We start from the raw sequence: 17,397 nt of genomic DNA, 5'->3' as shown, positions 1-17,397 counted from the left end.
TAGGAAGGATTGCATATAATGTTAGTGTTCAAGAGCTGACAGAAACAATTTTCCTTTTTACTTCCAATCCCTTGGATCCAGTTTCAAGATAACCTATAATCACTGTGTTCCAAAATGTGGAGCAGAAATCAATGCAGTATTCCAAGCTGCTTCAGGTTTGGTAACAAACCCCTTGCTACTATCTCATGTAAAATACAGGAATTGCTTGTACCCAATCCTCAATCTTAGTGTTAATTTTTTGTTAATCATTTATATATTCCAATAGTTTTGTGAAAGCTGCTTTTCTTCTTTGAAGACCTGAAGCCCATGAACTGACAGTCAGAGGTTCCTGCAAATGGAGGGATGGATTGCCCACAAATTACACAAATGTGCTGTGTTTAAAAGAAGCAAGCAAACAAAACAAAGATTAGTTTTATTGTGGTTTCAAATACAAGGCAGAAATGAATAAGATTATGCCTGAAAAATAGTCTGTTATCATGGTATCACCAGAGCTCTTTCTGAATAGAAACAGAGTAGTCATGTACAAGTGTCCTATAAAGAAGTTGAGAGACTTGATCAGAATTAAACATGTTTGCCCAGTAATGTTTCATGGGCATCAGTATGAACTCAGCTTGGTTTTATTTGAAAAAAATCAATCACTAAAGATTAACTGATAATGATTCAAAATACTTTATTTGTTTACAAAAAGAAAGATGCACATGTATTTGCTATTAGGTCACAAAATGTTGATTTTACATCACATTTCCAGTAAAATATTATAAACTAAATACTGTCTTTCCTCACCTTGTCTTCTGCATCATTTACTGGCCAACTTCATATACTGTGCTAAGCCAAAATAAATAAGGTTACAGCTTAACATGATAGTACACCAAGCCTTCTGTCTAAACTTTTTTTCCTTCCTTCATATTTATATTCAGTGGGGTTTTACTTGTACTGTTTAGCTTTATTTATTTATTACATTTATGATGTCCATCTTGCTATTAAGAGTGATTCTGCGCAGCTTCCCATTCAGAGAGATCCAAAGAAACTGCTATCAGGAATCATATTCTGACAATTCATTCCTATAATTTGGCATCATGGATTACCATGAAATTGTGGAATGCATGGTGCCTTAAGGCAAATCCAGAATTATAGTCCTAACCATATTATCTCTTACAGTGGTAACAATCCTCAAGCTGACCTTGTTTAAATAAAAATGTATGTGGTATCCAGATGTTTAAAATGTGCTAAAAAAGCTGCAGATGAAAATATTAGTCTGCTGATGCCTTTGGAAGTAGAAAAGCGAGTTCCCAAATGCTTTATACAGAATTATATTTTGGAGTCATTTGTTTAGAGAAGAGAAAATGCAGGATAAAATTTCAGAACTTCCCTCATCTATAGCAGATATGGAACCTTTTGCATTACAAACATTTTTTCCTGAATCAATTTTTGTTAGGGTAATTCATAGAATTGTAGAGTTGGAGAATGATATCAAAGTTCATCTGGTCCAACCCGTGCTTGATGCAGGAACTGCTAAATGTATTTTGACTATCCAGTCTTGATTTGAAGATCTCCGTTGAAGACAAGCATACCGTTTTAGGAAACAGCTTATTCCACTAATGGCCAGCATCTAATGTCAGGGTATTTCTCTTATAACTAACCTGAATCCACTTTCTTATTGTTTTAACTCACTCATTCTCATCCTGACTTTCAAGTCAACAAAGGATTAAATCTACTATCTATTCTATATGTCAATCATTTAGATTAGGGGTGTCAATTTCACTGAGGGCCATAAAAGGGTTGTGTTTGACCTCGTGAGGCCAGGGTGGGTGTGGTTAGGGTGTGTGTAGCCGAGCTCAACATCACTTGTGTTGTGGGCACCCACTAGTGCTCTGCCAATGAAAACAGGCTCCCAAGCTCCATTTCCTGCTGCGACGGCCTCCTGCAACCCTCTGCCAGTGAAAATGGAGTTTGGGAGGATCATGTGTGGCCCTCACAATCTCTGTTTTCAACTGCGATGGCCTCCTGCAACCCTCCTGCAGCACTCCCGAGCTGATTTTCACTGGCAGAGGCACTGTGGGCTGGTCCTTTGCTGTTTCTAGGGTGACCCCACAGGCCAGATCTAAGCACCCCATAGGCTGGATTTGGCCCAGAAGGCCAAACCCCTGATTTAGATTGTTGAAGATTTCTGTCATACGACCTTCCAGTTTCTCCTTTTGCAGATTAAACAGTTTAACCAATTAGTTTCCAGTTGCCTAATCATTACATATCTTCTCAATTCACTCTGATTTGTTGATGTTGACTTTAAACTACATATTTCAGAACTAGATGTAATATTCCAAGTAGGATCTGAACAAAGCAAGCATAGAGGAAAAGTTAGTTCCCATGATATATATGGGAGGGGGTTGGACTAGGGGTTGGGGGTTGGACTAGGGGTTGGACTAGAAGGCCTCCAAGGTCCCTTCCAACTCTACTATTGTATTGTATTATGTTAATATATCACTCCATAGAACTTTTAACTTTAAGTACATCACACTCAACTTGAGATCTGGGATATTCAGATCCAGTTTACATATACTACTACCAAGCCAACGTTCCCCCATACTATACCTGTGCCTTTCAGCTTTTTCTCTTGGACACAGACATTTATTTATGTAAATTTCATCATATTTGTTTCAGCTCACTGTTCTAGTCTGTCTAGAGCAGTAATTCCCAACCTTTTGGACACCAGGTACAGATTCCACAGAGAGAGATTTTCCCATAGACAGGAGGAGGCATGGTTTCATGTATTGCCTGCATCCTGGGAATGAGATTTCACTTGTTTGCGTGGCTTGGTTTTTGGCATGCTGCAGACCGGTGTCGGTCCAGGAACTGAGGATTGGAGAGTTTTGGTCTAGAGTTCCTTGAAATTTCTTTTTGTCCTCTAAAATGTTGAATACATGTCCTAGTTTTGTTTCATCTACACACTGGATAATCATGTTCTCATCTAGGTCATTAATAAAAATGTTCAACAGTATTGGTCCCAAGCAAAGCCTTGCAGCCATTTACTTGAAATTACACTGCAACCTAATGTACTCTGTGTCAACTGTCCAATTAGCAAACCCAAAACAAGGAAATACTCTTGGGAGGATTTAATTCCCAAAAGTAAAACTTTATTGCATACACCATCTTGGTACTGAAGAAACAAAACCAGCTCTGGTTTCTCGTGCATATGCTTGCTCAATTATACAATCCTTTCTCCTTCTCCCCACCCTTGGATGATCACATTGTCCAATTATGAGATGGCCTTTTGTTATGAGAACACTCCATCTCTTTCTCAAGCACCTGAAGTGGTGACCTGTCTCCAAGCTCTCACAAGCTCTGCATACATTCCCTACATTCCTTTTCTCTCCCCCCAGTTCATTGACAAGTTGAAAACTATTATTTTTGAAAGAAGCAAAACGGTTCCGTCTTCACACTCTGTGGATATAGTTGCTCAGCTATATGAATCCATACAGCATGTGTGTCATCTAGCCTGTATTTTGTCATGTTGTTAATGGGGATATTATGAAAACCTTTTCAAATATTTTGCTCAATCAAAGTACATCATGTATATAGGATTCTTCTCATCTGGCAAACATGTTAAAAATTGGAGACTGGATAAGCCTGAGATGACTTGCTTAAGAAACATGCCCAGTTTAAAAATCAGGTTCTATAGTTTCCTGGAGTCTCCCTTTCCTTTTTTGAAAATGAGGGCAATATTTACTTTCCTGTCTTGTGAAACCTCCTAGTTCTCCAGGAGTTGTCAGGGATTACAGTTACCAGTTCTTCTATCATTACTTTATTTTTTAAAATGTATTTATTTACTTATTTGAATTTGTTAGCTGCCCAATTCTAATAAATTCTGGGTGATGTATGAAACTGGAAACTCTATAAAAACAGATAAATATAAAACCAAATGAACAGCCCAGACTAAAACTATCTTGTAAACAACACAAATCAAACTAAACAGGGATCCTGGACAAACAGTAACATATCAGCTCCCAGCTGGGGACCAAAGACAAGTTTTCAGAGTTTTCTGGAATCCTAGTAGAGATTGCCTACTGTCCTTATCTTCAGGGGCATGCCATTCCAGAGTGTGGGTGCCACAACAGAGAATGCATGCCTCCTTGATCCCACAAGATGACAACATTTAATAGAAGGGTAATGGACTACACCAACTCTGCAGGAAAATGTCAAGAAATAATTGGAGACAAGCATTCCTTCAGATATCGAGGCCAAATGTTATGCATGGCTTTATAGGTAATAACCAGCATTTTGAATTGCATTTAAAAGCTGAGTGGCAGTCAACAAAAGTTATAGAGCAAAATTGATAAACGGACATATGGAGAAGCACCCAGGACTGCTCATGCTGCTACATTTTAAAGTAACTGTAGCTTCTTTAGCCTCGTGACATCATCCTTATAGTTTTTATTGAGAATCTTATAGCCTTTTTAGTTGAATTCCCCTTTTTCCATTTCTTATAGGTATCCTTTTTTCTTTTCAGAAAACAGTTGTGCCTTTATTATTTTATTCGGCAGGAATGTTAATCTTTTCGGGTCTCCTTTAGGATTTTAAGCCACCAGACGTGATATATCTTCTCTTTGAGTACATCAGAATCTGTTTTTGTGAACTGTTTATGTCTGATGCTTTTCTCTGTGATATCACAACATGACATCATAACATGGTCACTTTCTCCCAGAGTTCCAGTCACTTTCATTTTATCAAGCAATTCCTTCCTGCTGGTAAGGATCAGATCCAAGAAGGCATATTCTTTTATTCTTTCTTCCACCTTCTGATAAATCAAGTTGTCAGCAAGAGAGAACAGGAATTTTTTAGTCCTCTGATTCTTGGAAAAGTTAGATTTAGAGCATATGTTAGAGAAATTGAAATCTCCCATTGTTACTATTGTGTCTCTTAGAACGTTTGGTCCTTGGGCACAGAAAACCTTCCTCTATATATTTTGCCTGCCAAGACACTCCATAAATTTCCACAACAATATCACTTTGGTTTCTCCTTCTATTCTTTGTAAATGCTTTCAATTGGATTTCTCTGTACTGTTTCCTAAATTTCTGTGCAAGCATAAGTTTTCTTTATAAATACAATGCTCCCATTCTGTCTGTTGAATCTGTTTCTTTTGAATAAGTTGTAGTGTTCATGGAGTATTTTCCAGTCATGAATATGATCCCATCAAGTTTCATGAACGCCTATGCAATATTTCTTCTTCTATCAAGATGAACCAATTCTACTTTATTATAAGGTTTCACTAACAGAATCTTGCAAGTCTCAAAGTACATTTCCCCCAATCACCTTTATCACTCAAGAAACTTGGGAGAGTTCCTTATGAGACATTTGCCATGCCCATGTTCTTTCTGTGGGCTAAGCTGCCTCTTTTCTGGCCATTGCCTTGGCTGTGTTTCTTCTCCCTGTCTCCCAAGGTCATTCCCACATATTACATGGGTCATGCATTCACACTTGTCTTCCTCTTTGTATCCTCTGACATTCACATTCCTTCCCTGAAGGGATCATTATAAATAACTTATCTTGCCTAGGAACTTTCTATCTTTCATAGATGTTCCCATAGGTCCCCCTCTTTAACTCTTTTCTATGTGACTCAGAGGCTAAGATGCTGAGCTTGTCAATCGAAAGGTCAGCAGTTTGGTGGTTCGAATCCCTAGTACCATGTAACAGTGAGCTCCCATTACTTGTCCCAGCTTCTGCCAACCTAGCAGTTCGAAAGCACGTAAAAAATGCAAGTAGAAAAATAGGGAGCACCTTTGGTGGGAAGGTAACAGTGTTCCGTGCTCCTTCTGTTTTTAGTCATGCCGGCCACATGACCACAGAGATGTCTTTGGACAGCATTGGCTCTTTGGCTTTGAAACGGAGATGAGTACCACCACCTAGAGTCAGGAACGACTAGCACATATGTGCGAGGGGAACCTTTACCTTTACCTATGATGTATTAACCCAACCAAATAGGAAATCTAGGTAAACTTAATTGTTCAGATTGCAGTCCTGTAGTTGCAATTTTGTTTTCTGCTTTTCTCAAGCTCACTAGATGTAATTTTTAAAGGGCGGAGATGGGAGTCAGAGAAATAACTGCTTTTCTATCAGAAAACCACAGCTTCTTCTGTTCTACATTATAGTAGCAATTTCTAATGCTACTCCCATTTCAGATCTGAAGGTGATGTCCCTAAATGTGACTGGCCCAAAGCTACACATTAAGTTCCATGATTGAATGGGCCTTAACTTTGCTTTTCTTAATTCAAATCCAACATTAGCCTCTATACTAACTAGGGACTAAATGATATTTAGCAATTGATCACGCATGACCTGGCAACCATTTTGTGAGCAGTATGCCCTTGGTATGCTCTCAAAATAATATCTTACAATTTGCATTTTGTGATGTAAACACGTCAAAAGACATTTGACAACCTCAAAAAGAGAAAGTTATTTATTTGTTACTTCTGCACGTATTGCGGTTCATTGTGGTAATAACACTTTGTTATTAATATTTATGCCTTCACTACAAGACTGAGCTGGTGCACAAGTGAATGAGTCACCAACCCAATCACACACACACCCTTTTTCCTATGTACAGCACCTTTTTCGTTCTATTATGCACGGCAATTCTGATGAGGAATGGTTTTTCATATTGTCAGTATCAAGAAAGATAATACAGAGAGATGGGTTCTGCCACCTTTGCAAAGAAGAAAACGAAAGTTGCATTCTATATTTATTCTGAATAAAAATATCATTATACAAAAAATAAACTTCACCATTATGTGAAAGTATGACTATTACCTGTGAGGTCTTTATGAGATGTGGCTTTTCTATATTATTTTAAAGATGGGCAACATTTTAGAGGACAATTGCCTTAAATTAACAATATTTTAGAAAGGGGAAAGATGATAAGTGAGCTATCTTTTCCCCCCATGAAAATTTGCACATTTTTGTTTATAAAATTATATTGAGTTTAGGGTTTATACTATTGTGTCTGCTTCCTAGTAATGGAAAATACACAACTAGACAGCGTTTTGCAGTCGTGTACAGAAAGGAAAGGGCTTTGCGTTTGTGTGCAGCTCTGTAGCTAAATGTTGCCCATCTCTAGCTTGCCTTCAAGAGTGTGTGATGAAGGAAGCAATCAAACATGTGATCCCTGCATACTTACACCTGCAGACTAAAATAGCATCGACTTGCTATGAGATATTAATGTTCATATCTAGCCCGGTTAAAGCTATCATTCAAAGCATACCTTGATTGTAAGCCTATACTCACTTATAAGGCTATATAATCCATCAATTGCACAGGAATCTACAATTCTATAAATGATTGCATTGTTACAAGGCTGTAAATGTGTCTGCACTCAGTAGGAGTATCCATAAAATTGTGTTCCACAAGCATGAACTTCTATCTTATTAGAGCATTTTTGTTAAGTGTTAAGTGAAGAAAAGGTTTGGAGATAACATATCATGATACATTAGCATTTTTTCAAGTTCCTGTTTTTTAACTAAAAGTTGCACATGAGCAGTCCTCTAAATCAGAACACTTTTTCAAGTGAATCCACAACAAAATTGACTTTGCTGAATATCATTAATGTTTTGCAATATGTTTATTTTTTCCTTTTGTCTACTATTCCATAGATAGCTAACTTACTCACCAAACAGGCCAGAAGAATGGATAATTCAGGAATTATAATCAACATGTTTGTTTGAATTGGAATGTCCAATAAGAAATACATGTTCTATTAGTTATTTCAACAATTACTAAGCCTAAAAAGATTTTTAAAAAGACAAAAAGGATGAACACAGTAAAACAAACTAAAGATACATTCTCTATATACATTCTCAAACTAAAGATACATTCTCTACTTGCAGCATGAACAGTCTCTGATCCCACCAGAATAGTTAATGAAAATATAGTTATGACATTTAAAGTTTGTCTTAAGTAATTTAGTGCTGTTTTGCTAGCACAAAATGACATTCAATATTTTGATTAAATAGAAAAACAGGAACATGGAACAGATGTTTAAGCAAAACTTGACAATAGCAAGCTACGTGGATTTAAAATGTTTAGATAAACTGAAACATGCTCAGCTATCTCTTGAAGATAAAGTTTATATTTTAATTCATTTTCAATTTTTAAATAACCTATTCATCCTCTTTACTGAAGTGAACTGTGATCTCTGAAATGCGAGAAAGTAAATTCCATGCCTATATTATTTTGCCAGTTAGAGCCAGGCATTACTACTAGGAGGAGAAATTCTACTCCATTTTTTCCTCTGCTGGTTCTAATTAAATTTTTCAAATGATTTTTTTTCCCAGAAGAGAAAGATTCAGAAAAAAATATTGCAGGTAGACTATGAAGTTCTTGTACTTAGTTAGTTAAAAAACAGCCAAGAGTGATTATGAACTTCCCCATCTTTCACAATATAAATCAGTGCAAGATTGTAAACCACTCTAAGTGGTAACAAGTGGTGGGATTCACTTTTGTTTACTACCGGTTCTGTGGCTTGGTGGGCATGGCAGGGGAAGGATACTGTAAAATCTCCATTCCCTCCCCACTCCAGGGGAAGGTTACTGCAAAATCCCCATTTCCTCCCGATCAGCTGGAACTCGGGAGGCAGAGAATAGATCAGGGTGTGGCCAGTTAGAGGTGATATTTACTGGTTCTCCGAACTAGTCAAAATTTCTGCTACCGGTTCTCCAGAACTGGTCAGAACCTGCTGAACACCACCTCTGGTGGTGACCCTATTTCAGCATAGAATCACCACTCTTCTATCTAGACAAACTGTTTCACTGATTATCATTTGTTGCCATGAAGATTTTTTCCCCTAATATTGAGCCTACATCTTTAATTTTAAGTTCTTCTTTCCAATTTCACAAACAATGAGTTTATTTTCTCTTGCATGTGATACTGTACACTTCTATCATATCTTCCCTCTTTGCAAGCTAGACATGCCAACTCTTTTCATTTGTCCTAATGGGTCTTAGTATACAGATCCATTATTATTTTGATAGTTCTCCTATGACACAACTCCAAATTCTCCATGTCAGTTCTAAGGTATGATGTCCAGAACTGGGCATGGTATTCTAAGTCTCATTTAACCAGTGGAGAATCACAATTGAATGATTATCTCCATGGATATATCCCAAAAATACTTTTCAAACTGGATTTTTTTTTACTTGAAAATGTTTTGCTTCTCATCCAAGAAGCTTCTTCGGCTCTGACTGAATGGTGGGGAATAGAAGGATTTATGTGTTTTGCAGTCATCTGGTTTTAAGTACTCTGAAGGTTGACTCTCAAGAGAATTAACCACCAATCTTCAGAGTGCTAATGACCAGAGGACTGCAAAAATATAAATCCTTCCCTTCCCAACATTCAGTAGGAGCTGAAGAAGCTTCTAGGATGAGAAACAAAATGTTTTCAAGAAAAAAATAAGAAAGTCCAGTTGCTTTTGAAAAGCACCTTTGCGATAACTGTGACCTGGATGATTGAGAATCAACATAGACAAAACTCAATAGATACAGTATATTTCTTTTATTAATGCATTCCCACATTACACTGATCTTTCTGGCTGCTACATCATATGGTTGCTCATGTTTAGTTGGGGGTCACTAGTACTCCTAAAAACCTATTGCAAAGCAGATGCCATATCTTTCCATTTCTGTATGTATGGACTTGATTCCCCCCCCTCAGGTGTAGGATCTTAACACGTCACAAATTAACCTCATCCTATTGGATTTGGGACAGTATTCAAGCTTCTGACTTTTGATTTTGTCTTGTTCAAGAATATCAAACCCTTCTAGCCTGTCTTCTGCAAATTTGGGGAGTGTCCCTTTAGGTCATTTATAAAGCAGCTGAATATGAATGGGCTGAGGAGGGAGATCTGGGTGACCCAACTCTATATTTTACTCCAGGACAATGCAATGCCAATTGCAAATTTCTCACCTTACAGTACCATCTAGCCAGCGGTGGGTTCCAGCAGAGACTACTGCTGGTTCACTCAAGGGTGCACTGTGCGTGCGTGCACAGTACAACTAAAATTGCTCTGTGCATGCACAGAAGCAAAAAAATAAGATGGTGGCACCTATGGCACCACTGGGAGAACTGGTTCGGGGTGGTGGTAGCAGGCCTGGGTTGCTGCTGGTTCCAGTGACCCAGGCCGCCAAGTTACTACTGGTTCGGCTGAACAGGTCTGAACCAGTAGGAACCCACCACTGCATCTACCTCCTATCTACCTTGTCTACAAATATACCATGAGAAATCTTGTAAAAAGCTTTACCAAAATGAAGAATATAATATAATATCATATCATATCATATCATATCATAATATAGCTTTGTCTTGGTCGTCCAAACTTATCATAAAAAAAAAGAATAGTCTGATTCTTGATCTTGACAAACCTGTTGTGGTTCTTAGAAATAGTATTAAATACTCATAGATCCTATAGTTGACTATCTATTTCAGTATCTGTTTCAAGATGGATGTTAAATCAATAGATCTGTGTTCTGTGGGTTTTCAATCCTCTTTCTCTCTCCTTCTCTTTCTGAACATTGGGCCATATTCGCTTTTTTCGGATGTTCTGGCACTTCTCCAGTTCTCCAGGAGTTTTCAAATATTACCATCTGTGATTCTGAAATCACTTTGGCCTGAATTTCTATGCCCTGGAATTTATTTGGTCCCGAAGACCTAAATTTATTTAATGTAGCAAGCATAAGCTCTAGCTATGCCACTATCATTCCTGAATTGTATTTCTCTTTTTCCTCAAACTGACATCTTTCTTCACTCTTTGGTTTTAATTTCAGACATAGTCTCACACTCTTATCTACTTTAAATTTATCATGACTCTCATCTCATCTGAGATTTCACCTTCCCAACTCAATCTTTACAAGCTCTAAATATATCTGTTTGTACATCTCCTTATTTATTAACTCCTGCTTCCATTTTCTATACATTTCCTTTTTACATCTCATCTTCTCAGGGAGTTTGCTATTTATCCATATAAGATAATTTGTACCATGCTTTCAATAGCTTTTATATATCTTTGATAATTATCCTTTTGAATGTCAATTTACTGTTCTACCCATCTTTTGCTTCAAATCTTTAAAATATGTTCTTTCTAAATTCAGGGAAATCCTTCTTTTAATGTCTTTCTCTAATTGTTTTGAACTCCAATATGATTTGATCACTTATTATCAAGATCCCTTCAGTCCATCACTTAATCCCCTTCTGTAAATCTTGATGGATTCAGAATAACTACGTAAGTCCTATTCTTATCTCAACTTTTTTAAAAATAAAACTGCTAACAAAACAAATCAGAAATCCATGTGGCTTCCCACTGTTAGCTGACTTTCTTTTGCAGCTGCTAGAGGAAAATGAAGTCTTCATTACCACTATATTTTGTCCTTTTGGGAGCTTTGGGAGCTGATTTAGAAAGATCTTGTTCAAATATCCTACCTGGAAAGGTAGCTTCTGATAAATTGCCACAATGATATCTTATTTCTTTTAATCTTACCCATTTTTTTACTGTAGCACCTCCCCCCCCAACACATTTTCTCTGTCAAATCGGTAATCAGCAAGATTTCATCTTCTTTAAAAAGACGTATGAGTAAATAACTCTGATTTATTCCATGCAGTCTATATTTAGCCACAGTCATGGTGATCTGCAATAATTTGCAAGATTTTTTTTTTTATGATGGAGGCAACATCATTTCATAGCACTCTGATATGATATTGATGGTTTGGCAGGGACAGGCTTCAGCAGTAACACACCTGCCCTTGATTATTTCTAGTAATGCAAAAGTGGGGAATCTGCAGCACCTAATCATATATTTCCCTCTCTTTCTATAGCCTGCTTTGTTTACATCAACCGAGGATAGTTGGTAGCCTTCTGTTAGTTTGAGGCAGAAAATACACTGCTGTACACTAATAGTGTAAACCCAATAATAGGAATATCATATACATAAATGGCTGTGTGTGTGTGTATTTTCCAGCATAACTCTGGAACGCCTTGAGCAATTTCAACCAAACTTCGTACACAGAAGTTTTCTCTGGAAACAAATACCCCTAACATCCCTCGGTGTGTGTGTGTGTCTGTGTCTGTGTGTCCCAGCATCTGGAATGCCTGGGCCATTGAAATGAAAAGGTGTCAAATCACAGTACTTTTGACAGTGATAGTGTGCATTTTGGATTCAAGTTCCTGTTAAGATACAGCCTGTTGTGCCTTAAAATGGCTTCTACTGTACAGCCCAGTGGAGTTGCCATGGTAACGGCTTCACAGTACTTCACAAGGGGTCTCTCTCTGTTAATGGGGAAAAACCAACATTAGAAATTGCGTTTTGTGAATGTCTAATACAGGATTGGGATAAACAAATACCTGGGCAATGCTGGGTTAACAGCTAGTATTTTAAAAAGAATGAAGGACCCTATCAAAACTCTTTGCTCTTCAGGATAACAACACAAAAGCCCTAACCCTCTCCACTTGCATTATCACCCTATCTACTGGGGCTCTTATCAAAAGATTCCATATCCCTGCACCAGTGCATGGAGTTAACAAAGTGCCACTTGATTAAGTGCTATATCAATTATTCACTTTTTAAATTCTTTGTCCAGATTTTCCAATAGCACCAATAAGAGGGTGCTAAAATTTATATTTTACTACCATGAATAACAATGACAGAAAGGAGGACAAAAGTACAGAAAGAAAATAATCAAAGGCTGTGAGGAGGGGGAAGATGATTTTGAAGTGAACACAACATCAGTCACGACACCTGATTTTTAATAAGTTCAGGCTGGGGTCAGTTTATCTAGATGTTCTGTGTTTTCATACTTTCGCATCATTTTTATTTTCCCCACCCCATTTCCCCAAGCAAGGAAAGGTTGATACACACAATTTTATCACTAACCTGCAAATTGATTAAGTCCACATATTTCTTTGTTCATAATTGTTATGTGACTAGCCCAGACTAGAATTGGAGGGTGGGAGATGTGCTTTGGACAGATCATGCTGATTATGTATGTGCTTTTCTCAATACTAGAATATCTGATCCGTCTATTATTTCCTTCCCCTCCCCCGTCCCCCCATGCCTCCGTCTGCTATGAAGAACAGGAAAAGGATTTATTTGATTTGAGCTTCAGGCAGCATGGAAAACACACCTGTGACTGTCACTCTGTTTGTTCTCCCAGAGTTCAAAAAAGAACATAAGGTTATCTAATCAGACCTTTAGACTTTCAAAATTCCGCTAGTTTATTTCTTTTAAATCATTGCCCTACAGCAACATATATTAGCTGAGGCTGAATTCCTAAACAGACTTACTTAAAAGTCAGTTTTATATAAATAATATTAAGGATTGCACCCAACAAATGTTTTTAAGATCAGGAGTGGTAAAGTTACTACACCCATTTTAAGAAGAGTTCTGACATTCTGTGAAGCTATGACTGAAAAAAAAGAAGAATGCCAATATTCTTATTCTAGAAATATGTTTGGGTGTTTTTTTTTTGCATTAAATAATTATGCGTGCTGGGTAAAATAAAGCCAGGGATCCAGGCAATCATTTTGGTCTCACAATAACAACCTGTATCTAGAATGGATTCCAGGCTTCTGAGATCTCTTCAGGCTACCATTGACTTGCCTACTCCACTCTTCTTTTTCTCCTCTTTTTCTTTTTCTCCTCTGCCTGCTTTTTCCTTTACTCCATCCACTGGTGGTGCTCCATCCAGTGGTGTACTAACCATTAAACAGACTAAGCACATGGTAAGAGCCCCAGGCCAAGAGGGGGCATGACAAAGAAAAAAAACAACAATGAAGATTTGTACAGTATGTACAAAGGAGGGGGGCACCAAGATTTGTCAGTGCTTAGGGCACCAGTGAGCCTTAATCACTACTGGAGTAGCAGCTAATGGGCCAAACTACCAATGATCCATTGATCCCTAGTATTATGAACCTGGCAACATAGGTTGAAATCTAAAAAATCTAATCCCTTGCTCAGCTCCTTTCTGTCTGCTGCTACAAACAGCTGAACTGAGTGGTTCTTTTGAAATGAAAGTGCAGAAACAGAAACAGGTTGGAAATAAACTGAATTATCTAATCAGAGAACCATTTGAAAAATGTAGTGAATTGCTTTGCTGATCCACAGGCACTACTAAGTAGCAAGAATAAAAAAGAGACATTCTTGCTTCTACTACAATATTTGGAGGATTAGGCCTAATCCTTCAACATTTTTCACTCTATCAAGGAAAAAAAATGGGGAAAAAAACTGTGTACATTTATATCAAAGTAAGTACCGTGCATTAATTTCTTTGCCAAGTATTTTGAATGCAAGATTCTGTATCCTGATTTTTAAGCCAAAGTTTACTTAATTAACAATCCCTTGAGTATCCTTAGGGCAACTTGGGGGAAAAAACATTTATAGTGCATTTTTAGTTCACTGAGGGGTTCAGCCAGCAATATATTGTTTATATCTCTATTTATATTGCTTGGCAGTGCAAAAAGGTTGACCTATGAATAGCTGGTTATTCTGTTCCAAGATCAGGTTACAATATCCCAATGGGCCTGTTATGAGTTGAGCTGATTTCATAGAAGCATCTTGAGTCAGTACACTGAAAGTGATTGGAGGGATAAGGGCATCAACATTTCACATAATGACTAAAATGTGTCAAAATTGATTAACACCCTCAATATTAACAGAGAATGCTACATGCACTGGTAAAACTGATAAGACAGTCTACAGTATTATAGAGAATCACCAACACTTTGACAAATGCTGATGCCTATTGTCTAGACAGATGCCTAGTGCCTGATCTCCTCTGCTGCCTTAGGCAAAATTACCATGAAGAGAAATTACTAGAAACTGACATGTTCTCAGTAGTCAAAAGCAGACCAAACCGAGCCCCTGCTATATTGTCACCATAATCTCTACCCAAAGCACCACATGCCTTAAGTATTATATAAAGCCTGCATTGAATGGCATGTTTCAATTTTTCCTTAATATCTCTCAAACTCAAATATGTATATTTATGAAGCCACTTGACCGTGTAAGACCAGAAAAACACATAGTGTCTTTAAAGGGCCATTGACTCATATGTTGACTAAGTCTACATTGGATCCAAAGTTCCATTCCACTTCGGAACTGATTATTGTATACCTTCACTTACAGCCTGTGCCTGTTTTCTTCCACCTGCTTTTTATATTTATATGAGAAGTATACAGTATGAGTTCACAAACCACAAGTCAGAAAATGACACTATTAGGTTAATGCCATTTCTATTTGTATCAGAGTGAGTTAAAGATATACAGATAGCATTAATTCCTCAAGAAATTATATACTATAGATCCTAAACCAGTTTTCATTTTGCTCCTTACCTTGCCATGTTCTTTGATTTTCATGAAGGCCTATTTTGTGTTATTATTAACAAAATATTAACAGAACAATCATCACTCTCTTCAAAAACCTGTTATTGGTACCAACTCTATCGATAGTTTGGCAGCACACTAAGAATCACCTATTTTGAGGAGCAAAACATCACTAAATGAAGTAGGATTTGTGGGATCACATGTTTTCCCCCTTATCTTTTTGATTAGTTTCAATGTTTTTCATAATATTTTAGTGTTGTACTCTTAAATATATCTCTGGGATTTTTGCAGGAGAGAAGTGAGATGTGGAAAACAAACTGAGTGAGTGAGTGGTGAACAAATGCAATGTCACTTGATGAATGATCAGGAACTGAACAAAAGAGGTTAACAGTTCATCCATGGTCTATTTAACATCATGATAAGAACTGAGACCAAGTAGTGTCCTCTGACAGAGATAAAGAAGCTTGACTTTGGACTCAGGCGGAATAAAAACCTTTTATGTTTTTTATTGAGGAGTGATCAATTAAGGCATCATTGTGATCTGATTGCTCTTTTAGGAGTCTAATGAAACCCTTGTGATTATGCTGCATGGTGTACAAAAGCTCCCACTAAGCTTTGTTTTAAATCTATAAAGGAAAAGAGAGGAAAAAATTGTCAAAGGCTCACACTCATCCAAGGCAAACCAAAACTATGTTTCTATGGATATTTATCTAATAATTGTGATGGAATTTAGGTAGATAAAATTCTAAATAAACACACAACAGGAAACTATTTTTATATGTTATTAGGGAATCTATTAGACCTCCCCCTCTTTTGGCTCTTTTGGTATTTTAATTATTTTTTTCATTTTGATACTTTTAATGATTTTAAAACATTTTCTAACTTGATATTCAAAATATAATAGAACTAGACTAACTATTGGTCTAAAAAAAGATATGTCTCAGCAGGTAGAAATACCTGGCTGACCTTATTTGGGTTCAGCTGATAAGTAGAGTTGGCTTGTATAGTTTGTAAATGGGAGGTTACACACAAATGCCAGGGCTGCTGTAGGCTAGATTGGGAAGCTGAATAAGCAACTGGGAAGAAGAGAATACAAATACCTTCTTTACTGCTACAAGAACATGCCCATGAAGTCACTAGAAACTAAGCTGAAGTGGAAAGAAATGTGAATTAAAGAAAGGAAACCTACCACATGCACACTTCTTTTTAGTTTAGCTTTTACCATGGAAGATATTTTCTCTGGATGTAGCCTTTTAAAAAGCTAAACTGATCTCCATTCATTCCAAGATTTTAAAAAAAATCATTCTAAAACAATATACATCACCAAACTATATTTTAAAGAACCCCATGTTCTTGGACATTATGACAATAAAACGGAGCACAAGTTATTAAGCATGGATCAATATTTGGTGGCAAACAAAATAAATGATTTTGTAAGCTCTGAATCACCCATCACTTTTTGCTCTCTTCTCTCAGCTGCTGAAAAAATACCAGATAATTTGCAGCTATGAAATGATGGGTGAGATATTAAGATATTTCAAAAATTATAAAAAAACATATAAAAACTGTACAAACCAAACACATCAAATAAGGATTTAACTGAAAAGGTTTCATAAATCATATTACCCATTTCTCCATTTTCTAACCAAGTAAAACATGATAACTAATGCTTGTATGGATTGTGGGCATCTGATAATATTATTGGAAGAAATGTCCTTCTGGGTTTGGCTCCAAGTGGGGAAAAAGACACTGGAGACATGGAGGCTGCTTGGAAAGATGGTTTATTGGTGGACAGGACCACATGGCTTGAGTCCTGAACAGAAAAGAGTGATCACATGCTTCAATGTTGGGGAGAAGAAGAGAAGGAGGGACTGAGATGCTGAGTCCCTGGTTTTATGCCCTCTCTGGCCTTTGATCTTGAGCTTGTCTTCTACTTGGTTGTCAGACTCCCTTGGGGCCATGCAGGGGCAACTCTCTAGGCTGTGTTTTGAATCCAGGTTTGGTTGAGTTCTCAGATGCCATGTGGTGAGTGAGTAAAGGCTGAT

This window comes from Natrix helvetica, assembly GCF_964273705.1.
Source record: "Natrix helvetica genome assembly, chromosome: 6".
Classification (NCBI taxonomy): Eukaryota; Metazoa; Chordata; class Lepidosauria; order Squamata; family Natricidae; genus Natrix; species Natrix helvetica.
The sequence above is the reverse complement of the archived record's forward strand: the minus strand, read 5'-3'. Positions refer to the sequence as shown.